Genomic DNA, 13,150 nt, shown 5'->3' on the forward strand with positions numbered 1-13,150 from the left:
TCACAAGAGTTGGGACAAGGTTTGTAGATGAGGGTTCAGAGTGATAACTAAAAATGCAAACTAAAGAACTCAGCTCACATCAGCTATTGCTTGCAGAAATCATTAAATTTTAGGTTTTAACAAATGAAATTAATTTGTTTGTTTCTTGTCCCATTAAAAGCCAATGAAGTCAGTGACAGATTTTTATGGACATACTTAAAACCAAAATTGAAAATCTACAAAGCAGAATTTATGAAAATATTCTAAACCTGGTTGTGTTTATAGGTCTTCTGCCTAGGCATTCATCATTCAGTTATGTAAATTGGACTTTGTATAATGTGGGAAGCATAATACTCTTTCCTAATAATGCACCTGCAATTAAGTTTGTTAACAAAAGGACTGTACACTCATTATTATGATTTTAACTAATATGATATAAGCAGCAATAATCATCATTTTAAGGAATACTTAGTAGTTGTTGTTGATAATTGTAGAAGTGGCACAAGGTATATAGGATTGGACAATAAAAAAGATCTGAGTTTAAATCCAACCTCAAATATTCTCCAAATGTGTGACCCAAGACAAATCATCAATCCTTTTTAGTATCAGTTATTTGATCTGTAAAATGGGAATAATAATAGTAGCTCCCTCACCACCAGAATGTTGTGAGGATTAAATGGGGTTTACATATAAAAAGTACTTTTGAACCTATGTAAATGCTAATTATTAGAAGAATATTCTCAGCAAGATCTTCTCTGAGAGTGATGTTGAATTTAAAAGCTGATTTCCCCAAGTTTGGTACAATTTTGCCTAGGAGAAAATGAACTTTTTTAACTTCTCCTGGATCAGCTGATGCCCAGTCAGTCATTCTTTCCATCCACTCAAGATAGATATTATCCTAGCAACTACTGAGGCATAAGAACTTGAGCCAATGACAAGCTTTCACTTGCTATAGTTATTTGTACAAGTATCCACCCTGTGTTTGGAAGATTATCTTTCAAAAGAGGTTCTTGGTTAATCTATATAATAGCCCTCTCTCTCCAATTCCAGGGACTAGTCTATATTTTACTGTAGCCTTTGGTTTCCTAGGCAAAGAAGAAAAATATCTTATAAAAACAACTCAAAGATGGACCAAGGAGCTTTGTCACCAAGCAGAAAGAAAGTGTTAAACCATAAAGAATTATAGAAGGATTAGGCTGGAATCCAGTAAGGAATCGCTATTAGATATTTTAGGAAAGTAATATTCAGTTTTTGCTGTGCTGGTCTTCACCAGTCCACAAAATTCATCATTCAGCAGAATTTTCTTTGTGATTTTTTAATGTCTGTCTTTTTTTCTCTGCCTATTTTTCTTTTTCAGTTTCTGAAGGGGATGAACTGAGTGAAGACCTCTCACAAGAATTGGGCATTGACTTATGCCCTAATTGTGACTTGAGACTTTTCAGTAACAGATTGAGGCAAAAGTTGCAGGGGTTTGATTAGTGATTATATTTCCTTCCTGTCTTTCCTCCTCCTTTTCATTATCATTAAGAATGTGTCATCAGCTAGTATTCTTTGTTTCTGGGATAGATTTTTAGGCTCTGAATAGATTATCTCATTAGGATGTAAGCCTGGACTCCAGCAGCCAATGGGAGAAAAGGGAAAAAAAGTTGTGGAAGCTTCTACATTAGGCTCTATACAATATTGTATTTTCAGCTTGTGCTTTGCACTACTTTACTGACGATACCTTCTCTATTGGGAGTTGCCCTTTCTTGTGAGATCATAATAAATCCATTTTGCTTTTAACCTTGAGAGTCTCTGATTTTCATTTGGGAAAGTGTCAGTGCTCTTCCACAGTTTCCATCTCTCCTCCTCTTCCTATGAAAATGATTTCCTTTGTGCTCACTTGTAGCTGTTGCTGCAATTACAATTATATTGGCATAAGTATTGGGTTCTTTTTGTTTTTTGTTTTTTTGTTTTCTTTTTTCTGAGGCAATTGGGGTAAAGTGACTTGTCTAGGACGACACAGCTAAGAAGCATTAAGTTTCTGAGATCAAATTTGAACTCAGGTCCTCCTGGTTTCAGGGCTGATGCTCTATCTACTGGGCCACCTGCTTGCCCCAGCATAAATATTTGTTTTTATTTTGTTTGCATATGATTGTGCACTCAATGTAGCTTGTGAAGCTGACATGCAACTAACTATGGCTCGATTCTCTGCTGCTTCTGATAATTTTTGGCCTTTCACCAAGAAGAAAACATAGTTTGTCCATCAGTCAGCAGCACACCACTCATATATGGAAACACCATTCCAGCACATGGAGAAGCTTTGAATGCTGTGGATAAATTCTCGTATCTTGCCATTAATTCTGAGGTTAATATACCCTTTGCCAGAGGTAGCTCAGTGTTGGGGAGGCTCTGAGGACAAGCTTGGGAGATGAGACTTATTAGACTAATTACCAAACTGAAGGGCTATAGAGCTGTTGTGCATGCTTCATTATTGTATGTCTGTGAAACTTGGACAGTATACCAACACCATGCCAGGAAATGGAATCACTTCCATTTGAATTGTCTTAGGAAGATTCTGAAGCTTTCATCAAGTAGGATAAAATATTAGACAGTGAGGTCCTTTCTCTCTCTCTTTCTTTCTTTCTTTCTTTCTTTCTTTCTTTCTTTCTTTCTTTCTTTCTTTCTTTCTTTTTTTTCTTTCTGAGGACACTAAAAGCCGATTGTCTCCAGAGGAATCCCCTAAGGGGGATATGAGCTGCTCCTCAATACAAAAGAATCTCATAGAGGAAATCAAAAAGGCTCTCACAAGAGACCTAGAAGAGAAATGGGAAAAGGAAAGGGAAGCTTGGAAAGAATGTCTGGAGAAGTTATCCAGAGTGGAACAACTCCAAGGAAAACGGGATTAGTGAGCTGGGAAAAGATTACAGCTCTCTCTAAAACTAAAATGGATGAAATGGAAAAAAAAATCCATAGAAGAAAAAAACTCACTTAAAAACTCATTTGGACAATTACAAAAAGATATAAAAAAGTGAGTGAAGAAAATACAACATTGAAAATTAGACTTGAGCTAGTAGAAATGAATGACTCAGAAAGAAACCGAGAAGTATTCAAGCAAAACAAGAAAAATGAAACAATTGAAAAGAATGTCAAGTACCTTATTGGAAAGACAACAGTCCTGGAAAACAGATCCAGGACAGACAATTTGAGAATAATCAGACTCCCTGAAATATGTGAGGAAAAAAAGAGCCTGTACACTATTTTCAGGAAATTATCAAAGAGAACTGCCCAGACATTTTGGAAACAGAGGGTAAAATAGACATTGAAAAAATTCATCCTTCACCTACAGAAGGGACTCTGAAATCAAAACACCAAGAAATATATTGGCCAAGTTTAAGAACCATCAAATGAAGGAAAAAAACTATTGGAAGCTGCTAGAAACAAGCAATTCAGATATGGAGGAGCCACAATAAGGATAACGCAGGATCTAGCAGCGTCCACATTAAAAGACAAAGGGCCTTGAACATGATATTCAGAAAGTGCTATGAAGCCAAGAATAATTTACCCAGCAAAAATGAGCATCGTTTTCCAGGGAAGAAGATGGATATTTAACGAAATAAATGAATTCCATCTATTCTTGATGAAAAAACCAGACCTACACCAAATGTTACAGAACTCAAGAGATTTCTAAAAACATAAAAAAAATCTTGAGAACTATATTTCTGCCATAAAGATATGTAAAGAACACATGTATAATTTGTCCTAGAAACTAGAGGTGGAAAGGGAATAATATCATAAAAAAGGGTAGAGTGGTGGTACTATAACTCATGAAGAGGCAAAGGTAACCTATTCTATCTGAGAGAAAGAAAGGAGGGAGATGATAGTGTGTGTCAATAGACCTATTCAATTTATGGTGAAACTTCTTCCACTGCATGGAAAAGTGAGAGGGAAGCAGTAAGCTAAGGGGAAGGCAATACAGATATTGTAAGAAAAAAGGGGTAAAATAGGAAAAGGAACTTTAAAGTGGGGGAGAGATACTAAAAAGGGGAGGGCTGTGAAAAGCAAGTGGTGTTCACCAATTTAATACTGGGTAGAGGGTAAGATGGAAGGAAAGGAGAAAAGCATAAGGAGGGGTTAACAGGATGGCAAGCAATATGGAATTAGTCATTCTAACCATAAAGGTGAATGGGGTAAACTCTCTCATAAAGAGGAAGCAGTTAGCAGACTGGATTAAAAGTCAGAATCCTACTATATGTTGTTTATAGGAAAAACACCTGAAACAGGGTGATACATTCAAACTAAAAGTAAAAGGGTGAAGCACAATCTACTATGCTTCAGGTGAAGCCAAAAAAGCAGGAGTAGCCAGCCTCATCTCAAATAAAACAAAAAAATTGATCTAATTAAAAGAGATAAGGAATGGCATTATATCCTGCTAAAGGGTAGCATAAATAATGAAGCAGTATCAATATTAAACATATATGCACCAAGTGGTAGAGCCTCTAAATTCTTAAAAGAGAAATTAAGAGAGCTGCAAAAAGAAATATACAGCAAAACTATAATAGTGGGAGATCTCAACCTTGCACTCTCAGAATTAGATAAATCAAACCACAAAATAAATAAGAAAGAAGTCAAAAAGGTAAATAGAATACTAGAAAAGTGTGATATGATAGATCTTTGGTGAAAGCTAAATGGAGACAGAAAGGAGTATACTTCCTTCTCAGCAGTTCATGGAACCTATACAAAAATTGATCATATACTAGAACATAAAAACCTCAAAATCAAGTGCAGTAAGGCAGAAATAATGAATGCATCCTTTTCAGACCACAGTGCAATTAAAAGTACATTTAATAAAAAGCCAGGGTAAAATAGACCAAAAAATAATTGGAAACTTAATAATCATAAACTAAAGAATGATTGCGTAAAACAGCAAATCATAGACATCATTAATAACTTCACCCAAGAAAATGACAATAATGAGATATTATACCAAAATGTGTGGGATACAGCCAAAGCAGTAATAAGGGGAAGTTTTATATCTCTAGAGGCCTACTAGCATAAAATAGAGAAAGAGGGTCAACGAATTGGGCTTACAACCAAAATTGCTAGAAAAGAAACAAATTAAAACCCCCAGACAAACACAAAATTTGAAATTCTAAAACTAAAAGGTGATATTAATAAAATTGAAATTAAAAACCTATTGAATTAATTAATAAAACTGAGTGGGTCCTATGAAAAAAGCAACAAAATAGACAAACCCTTAGTAAACCTGATTAAAAAAAGGAAAGAGAAAAAGCAAACTGTTAGTCTTGAAAATGAAAAGGGAGAACTCACCACTATTGAAGAGGAAATTAGAACAATAGCAAGGAGGTACTTTGCTCAACTTTATGACAATAAATTCGATAACTTTAATGAAATGGAATATAGTTTGCCCAGATTAACAGAGGAAGAAGGAAGTAGTCTAAATAGTCCCATCTCAGAAAAAGAAATAGAACAAGCTATTAACCAACTCCCTGAGAAAATATCCCCAGGACCTGATGGATTTACATGTGAATTCTACCAAACATTTAAAGAACCACTAACTCCAATGCTATATAAACTATTTGAAAAAATAGGGATTGAAGGAGTTCTACCAATTTTTTTTTTTTTAATGACACAGCCATGGTACTGATACCTAAACCAGGTAGATTGAAAACTGAGAAAGAAAACTATAGACCAATCTCCTTAATGAATATTGATGCTAAAATCTTAAATAAGATATTAGCAAAACGACTTCAGAAAATCATCCCCTGGATAATACACTATGATCAAGTCGGATTTATACCAGGAATGCAGGGCTGGTTTAATATTAGGAAAACTATTAGTATAATTGACCATATTAATAATCAAATTAATAAAAAAAACATATGATCATCTCAATAGATGCAGAAAAATAATTTGATGATATCTAACATCCATTCCTACTAAAAACACTTGAGCATATATTAAAAACTGTCAGTAAACATCATATGTAATGGCGATAAACTGGAATCTTTCCCCATAAGATCAGGAGTGAAACAAGGTTGCCCACCATCACCATTACTATTTGATATAGTACTAGAAAAGCTAGCCTTAACAATAAGAGCCAAGAAAGAGATTCAAGGAATTAGAGTAGGAAATGAGGAAAAAAAACTATCACTCTTTGCAAATGACACGATGGTATACTTAAGAGAACCCCAGAGACTCTGCTAAAAAGCTATTAGAAATAAGTCAGAACTTTAGCAAAGTGGCAGAATACAAAATAAATCCACATAAATCCTCAGCATTTTTATACATTACCAAGACAATCCAACAACATGAGATACAAAGAGAAATTCCCTTCAAAATAACTGTTGATAGTATAAAATATTTGGGAATATATCTACCAAAGGAGAGTCAGGAATTATATGAGCAAAATTACAAAACACTTGACACAAAAATAAAGTCAGATTTAAATAATTGGAAAGACATTCGGTGCTCTTGGATAGGCCGAGCGAATATAATTAAAATGACAATACTCCCTAAACTAATCTATTTATTTAGTGCTATACCAATCAGACTTCCATAAAACTATTTCAATAACCTAGAAAAACTAACAACAGAATTTATATGAACAAGAAAAGGTCGAGAATTTCAAGGGAAGTAATGAAAAAAAAAAATTAAGTGAAGGTGGTCTAGCTGTACCTGATCTAGAAGTGTATTATAAAGCAACAGTCACCAAAACCATTTGGTATTGGCTAAGAAATTGACTAATTGATCAGTAGAATAGGTTAGATTCACAGGGCAAGATAGTGAATAAAAATAGGCATCTAGTGTTTGACAAACCGAAAGATTGCAACTTTTGGGATAAGAATTCATTATTTGACAAAAACTACTGAGAAAACTGGAAATTAGTATGGCAGAAACTAGTTATGGACCCACATTTAATACCACATACTAAGATAAAATCAAAATGCTTCCAAGATTTAGGCATAAAGAACGAGATCTAAATAAATTAGAGGAATATAGGATAGTTTACCTCTCAGACTTGTGGAGGAGGGAGGAATTGGTGTCCAAAGGAGAACTAGAGACCATATTGATCACAAAACAGAAAATTTTGATTACATCAAAATAAAAAGTTTTTGCACAAACAAAACTAATGCAAACAAGATTAGAAGGGAAGTAATAGTTAAGATTCTGATAAAGGCCTCATCTCCAAAATATACAGAGAATTGACTTTAATTTATACGAAATCAAGCCATTCTCCAATTGATAAATGCTCAAAAGATATGAACAGACAATTTTCAGATGATGAAATTTAAACTATTTCCATTTATATGAAAGTGTTCCAAATCACTATTGATCAGAGAAATGCAAATTAAGGCAACTCTGAGTTATCACTACACACCTGTCAGATTTGTTAAGATGACAGGAATAAATAATGATGAATGTTGGAGGGGATGCGGAAAAACTGGGACACTGATGCATTGTTGGTGGAGTTGTGAAAGAATCCAACCATTCTAGAAAGCAATCTGCAATTATGCCCCAAAAGTTATCAAAATGTGCATACCCTTTGACCCAGCAGTGCTACTACTGGGCTTATATCCCAAGGAAATACTAACGAAGGGAAAGGGACCTGTATGTGCCAAAATGTTTGTGCCAGCCCTTTTTGTATTGGCTAGAAACTGGAAAATGAATGGATATCCATCAATTGGAGAATGGTTGGATAAATTATGGTACATGAATGTTATGGAATATTATTGTTCTGTAAGAAATGACCAACAGGAGGAATACAGAGAGGCTTGGAGAGATGTTGAGTGAAACGAGCAGAAATAGGAGATCATTATATACTTCAACAGTGATATTGTATGAGGATGTATTCTGATGGAAGTGGATATCTTCAACATAGAGAAGAGCTAATCCAATTCCAATTGATCAATGATGGACAGAATCAGCTACAACTAGAAAAGGAACACTGGGATATGAGTGTAAACTGTGAGCATTTTTGTTGTTGTTGTTGTTGTTGTTGTTTGTTTTTCTTCCCAGATTATTTTTACCTTCTGAATACAATTCTTCATTTGCAACAACAACAACAGCAAAATTCGGTACTGCACATATATATTCTACCTAAGATATACAATAAGATATTCAATATGTATGTGAATACCTGCCATCTAGGGGAGGGGATGGAGGGAAGGAAAGCAAAAAAAAAAAACTCAGAACAAAAGGGACTACAAGGGATAATGTTGTAAAAAAAGAAATACATATGCATATTTGCTGTCAAAAATGTTATAATTATAAAATTAATAATAAAAAAAAAAGGTTAAGTGACTTGACTAGGGAAACCAGGGTCACCTAGCTATATATATTAGGAGCAGGATGTAAAGTGAAGTCACCTATTTATTTGCTATGTCTCTAACTTGTAATCTAAATGTAATTTGAAATAATAAAAAGGAAAATAGTTCCTTTCCTTGAAATAAATAAATAAACAAACAAATAAAGAAAGAAAGAAAGAAAGAAAAAAAGAAAAAAAATTACATTCTTTTGCAAAGCCAATTTTCTTGTTGCACCATTATATAAATCTTTCAGTTTCACAAACAACTGATTAACAACATTTTTACCTTTCTGTTCCCTTTGTATTCTTCCACCTCCTCCAAAATCATGTCAAAGATATCCACTAGAGAACCAAAGCCAACACCAGAACCATCCTCTTTGATAGCTTGTTTTGTACTTTTGTCATAAAGTCTCTTTTCTTTGCATCAGAAATCATGTCATAAACTTGAGAAATCTGTTTGAACTTTTCTCCTTCATTTGGATTCTTACCTGGGTGAGGTTTCAAGGCTAGTTTTTTTTTTTTTTTTGTTTGTTTGTTTGTTTGGTTTTTGAGAGCCAGGGAGTAACACTCACAGTATGCCAGGTTCAAAATGTCTACGTCTGGGGTGGGTTAAAAGAGGACCTCTAGGAACTGGTGGGGATGTTGGGGGATCAAGTGGGAGAAAGAGAAGATTAGGAGTTGGGGGCACTTTGTTTGTCCAGCATGGGCAGAGGCAGTTGCAGCACTCTGATTCTCCCCAATTTTTCTGTAAAGTTCCCAAGTCCTTTCTTAAACTAATCTGTCAAGTGTCCAAACTGCACAGAGTGCAAATCTGTGGGCTGATCACACTGTTCTAAGTGCCTTATGGACACTTGCCAAAAAGCCCTTTATGGAGAAATCACACAGACAAGAACTCACAAGGTGCTCAGAAAAAGCAGTACAGAGACACTCTCAAGGTTTCAACTTGAGAACTGATTACATGACTTGAGAGACTTAGAACTGCTCTTCATGGCATGCTCTCCTTAGACAAATGTGCTGTATGAGCAAAATAGGACTGAATTAGTGCAAAAGAAGTGGGAGATGCACAAGGTTAGAGAAATCACCTCAAATATTCATAAGAACTATTTGTGTCTTGTAATGTTTTTTTTTTTTCTTCTCTAAATTGTAATCATTCTTGGAGTATGTTTCTTGGGGAGCTTTTGGAGGCAGCCTTAGTTTTAGTTCATTTCAATAATCCCAAATGCAGCCAGGAGTCCAAAGCCTTTACTGTCTCTTTCCAAATCTTATCTCCTTCATTTGGGGCTTGGCTAGTTGTCTGAAGGCCTTCCAGATCTTGGTTTCAGTGTTCTCCCGAGGACAGCCTACCACCACTTCTCTGTCTTCCTTCGTTCTGCCCGACTTGTGAATCTCCTTGACCAAATCCTGACTCTGAATCTCCCAAAGTCCTCCTTGGCCCTGAGAGCTTCTTTCTTATATGCTGCACATTGAGCACACACCAATCATTTCATCACTAGGAAACCATTATTTATTGTATGATTAAATCAATGCTAAATTACATTTAATCATCGTCTCCTCAATTCTACTCAGTACCTTGTTTCAAGTTCTGGCCCATAACATCTCCTTGTAGGATCAGATCAGTCATACTGAACCATGCTAAAAAAGATAATTGTTATCTTTATCCATTCCATGTCTTAGCACCTTGTAAGAATCCTAACAGTGTCTGACCTGTGGGACAAGATTCCAAGGTCACATTGATCTGATCCGCCAGTCAGATGCATTAATTTGACACTAACATAGTAATGTCATTTTGGTCCTCTTTGAAAATGGAGGAAAACAACCATTACCTCTAGCACCATAGAATATTTGCAAAGTCAGGGCTAGGGGAAAGAAAATCAAAGGAAAGCTTGTGGGCCTTGGAGAAATCTAGCTAAATGTGCTTATGCTAGATTCTATATGGGAAGGCACCCACTCACTTTACAAGAGTTCTCTGTGGAGAATCTCTCCAATAATTAACATCATCATTGTCATCATGAGTAACATTTATATAGTGCTTACTACATGCAAGTCCTGTGCTAAGCATTTTGTGAATGTTATCTCACTTGATCCTTATTACAGTGCTGAGAATTGGGTTCTATTATTCTCCCCATTTTACAGATGAGGAAACTGAGGCAAACAGAAGGTAAGTGTCTTGTCCAGGATCACCTAAATAGAAAGCATGTGAGGCTGGACTTGAGTTAAGGTCTTTGTCACTCCCTGTATTGCATTCAATCCACTGAGCTCTACAAATGGAAAGGGCTCCAAAATTATGCTAACATCCCCATATCAAATGCAATGACTAGCTACATGTTCCTTGGGAAAAGCCACAAAGAACCGCAACCTCCACTAATTTTTGCCCTTCACCTGCCTTTCCCCTTTCCCCAATATTCAATTTTGAGAGAAGTCTGACATTCAAATAGCAGAAAAAAAGCAATTAAATTGGAATCTGTTAGAGCATCCATTGGCTCCTCCTCTCCCTTTTCCTTACTTCCACCCTACTTCAAAGGGAAAATGGCTAGAGTCTACCTGAGTGTTGCTTTTGAGTAGCTAGGTTTTCTCCAATGGAAAGAAATGTAAAATATCATCCCATAATTCAGATAATAGGACTTTTTTTTTCCTTTCCCATAGAAAACAATGATGAGCAGAGGTGAATTAGAGTGTACATTAAATGAACAATTTAAATAGGACTTGAAAATTCAACTGGAAGCCAAGCTGTAGGAAGCTTAAAGTAAGTCTGCACACATAATTCTGTTTGACAATTGTTTAAATTAACAATTTCACATTTTCATGAAGAAGGTTCAATCAAACTGTGTTTGTGTGTGGGGGGGGGAGGTTTCCAAGGCAGATCTTTTCCAGTGGCTTCTCTTTCTCATATGCCAACTCTTTCTTTTGCTGCAACCTGCTGCTACCACTACAACTGACCACTTCAGTAAACCCTATAGTCACAATTTCAGTGGCCTTTTATAGCCTCATTATCTTTTGAAATTTACAAGATCACCTGGGCTCATTCATCTTGTGGTTTTGACTCAGTCCCCTGTTATGGGCCAGAGCTTGAAACAAGGTACTAAGTGGAATTACAAGGTAGAATGGAGAAGACAATGGTTCAATCTAGTTTAGCATTGATTTAATCCTACAACAAATAATGTTCTCCTAGTGATATCATGATTGGTTTTTACTCAGTGTGGAATGTATATGCAGAAGCTCTCAGGGCCAGAAGAGACAAGCACACTAGAAGAGGTAGGAGGCTGAGACAGATTCATTCCATTGTCCACCTTTATCATGGCTGAAGCACAAATCTTTGGATTTGGGGAGATTCAGAAGCCAGAGAAGGCAAGCGGGAGCTCAAGTTCTAGGAACCAAAGAGAGAGCTAGGCCTCCAGAAATCTAGCTGAGCCCCAAGTGAAGGAGACAAAATTTTGAAAGAGACAATAAAGGATTTGGATTTTAAGCCCTGCTACTCATGTGGTGATTACTGAACTGAAACCAAGGCTGCTCCCAGAGACCCCAAGGAAACCTCAACAGAAAACATTACATTTTAGAGACCATATTACATTTTGGCACCTAAACGTGGGACCAAGGACCTTCATCTTTGAACCCAAAATTAGAGTGAGTACAAGAAGGAAACTTTATTAAGGGCTAAACTAGTATTTCAGCTGAAATGGGACAGATGCTTAGAAAACAGCCTTCTTTTGCAATAAAGGTAAAATGTGTAGTGAGCATTGTCATATTTATGAAAAGCCAATGTTTGAGAGTAACTTGGGAGCAGATCAATGAATTTTTAGAAACAGTACAGTACACATATCCTTGGTTCTCTAAGGAAAAAAAAAATTGAATCCAAATGAGTTGAAATTAGCAGGAGAGCAATTATCTGAATACTACAATGATAATGGAATTGACTCAATATCCAAAGAAACACTTGATACATAGCATTTAATACAATTGGCTTTAAGAAATAAGTATTAGGGTAAGAAAAAAGAGTAAAGAGCAAGGGAGGGAGGATCAAGAAAAACTAGGTGAAAAGCATGAAGAATTAGATAAGAATGGAGTTAAGTTCAATTCTTAGTGTGGTAGTTCACAACAAGAGAAATTAGGGTATTTCCCAACCCCTGACCTACTTCCCTCAACATTTTATGGGTAGAGGGAGAAGAAGAAGGGAAAGGGGCAGTAACACATTCAGCATCACCTATGAAGCAGCCTATGACAAGATTACAAAAGGGACTGGTTAAGGCAAACAAAGGACAGGATATATCTATCTGATTTAATAAATGGATACCTGTGATTGAAGTGCTTGACTCTTAGGTCAACAGTGGAGAAGATACACTGCTTTTGACCTGGGGAAAAAAAAAAAAAAGATTTGAAAAAGGATTGCACACTTCATGGGGCTATATCATCTTATATTAAGATGTTACTAGACAATCTGGCTTATGAAATCTTAACCCCTAGTGATTGGAAATCCATAACAAGGACATCTTTAGAAGCTGGACAAAACTTGTGGCTTTCTGAATATAATGAATTATGCAGGACACAAACCCACCACAAACAGAAAACTGAAGTTAATGTACAGATCACCTTTGACCAACTAGCAGGTGAAGGTCATTATGCAGACAATTCAACACAGACTAACTATCTCATAGCAGCTTATGAACAAATTGCTACTGCTGTAATAAAAGCTTGGGGCACCCTCCCAAGAAAAGATCGAGGGGAAGCCTTCATAAAAATAGAGCAAGGTTCCAATGATTTTTTTGCTGATTTTGTGGGACGTTTGCAAACAGCTGTCACAAGAACCATTGGAGAAAATGCAGCTACAGGAATGATGAGAAGACAGCTGGCTAAGTAAAATGCTAATGA

General features: G+C 36.0%; 1 protein-coding gene across 3 annotated transcripts in view; it reads left to right on the forward strand.

Annotated features, from left to right (window-relative positions):
• Positions 1–13,150, forward strand: part of LOC141544617 (uncharacterized) — a 115,620-nt gene that overhangs the window by 23,598 nt on the left and 78,872 nt on the right. For all 3 annotated transcript variants that reach the window (XM_074271011.1, XM_074271012.1, XM_074271013.1), the window contains exon 3: positions 10,931–11,030. The gene's annotated coding sequence lies outside the window, so the exon portion shown is untranslated. The remainder of the gene's footprint in view (positions 1–10,930; positions 11,031–13,150) is intronic.

This window comes from Sminthopsis crassicaudata, chromosome 5 (assembly GCF_048593235.1).
Source record: "Sminthopsis crassicaudata isolate SCR6 chromosome 5, ASM4859323v1, whole genome shotgun sequence".
Lineage (NCBI taxonomy): Eukaryota > Metazoa > Chordata > Mammalia > Dasyuromorphia > Dasyuridae > Sminthopsis > Sminthopsis crassicaudata.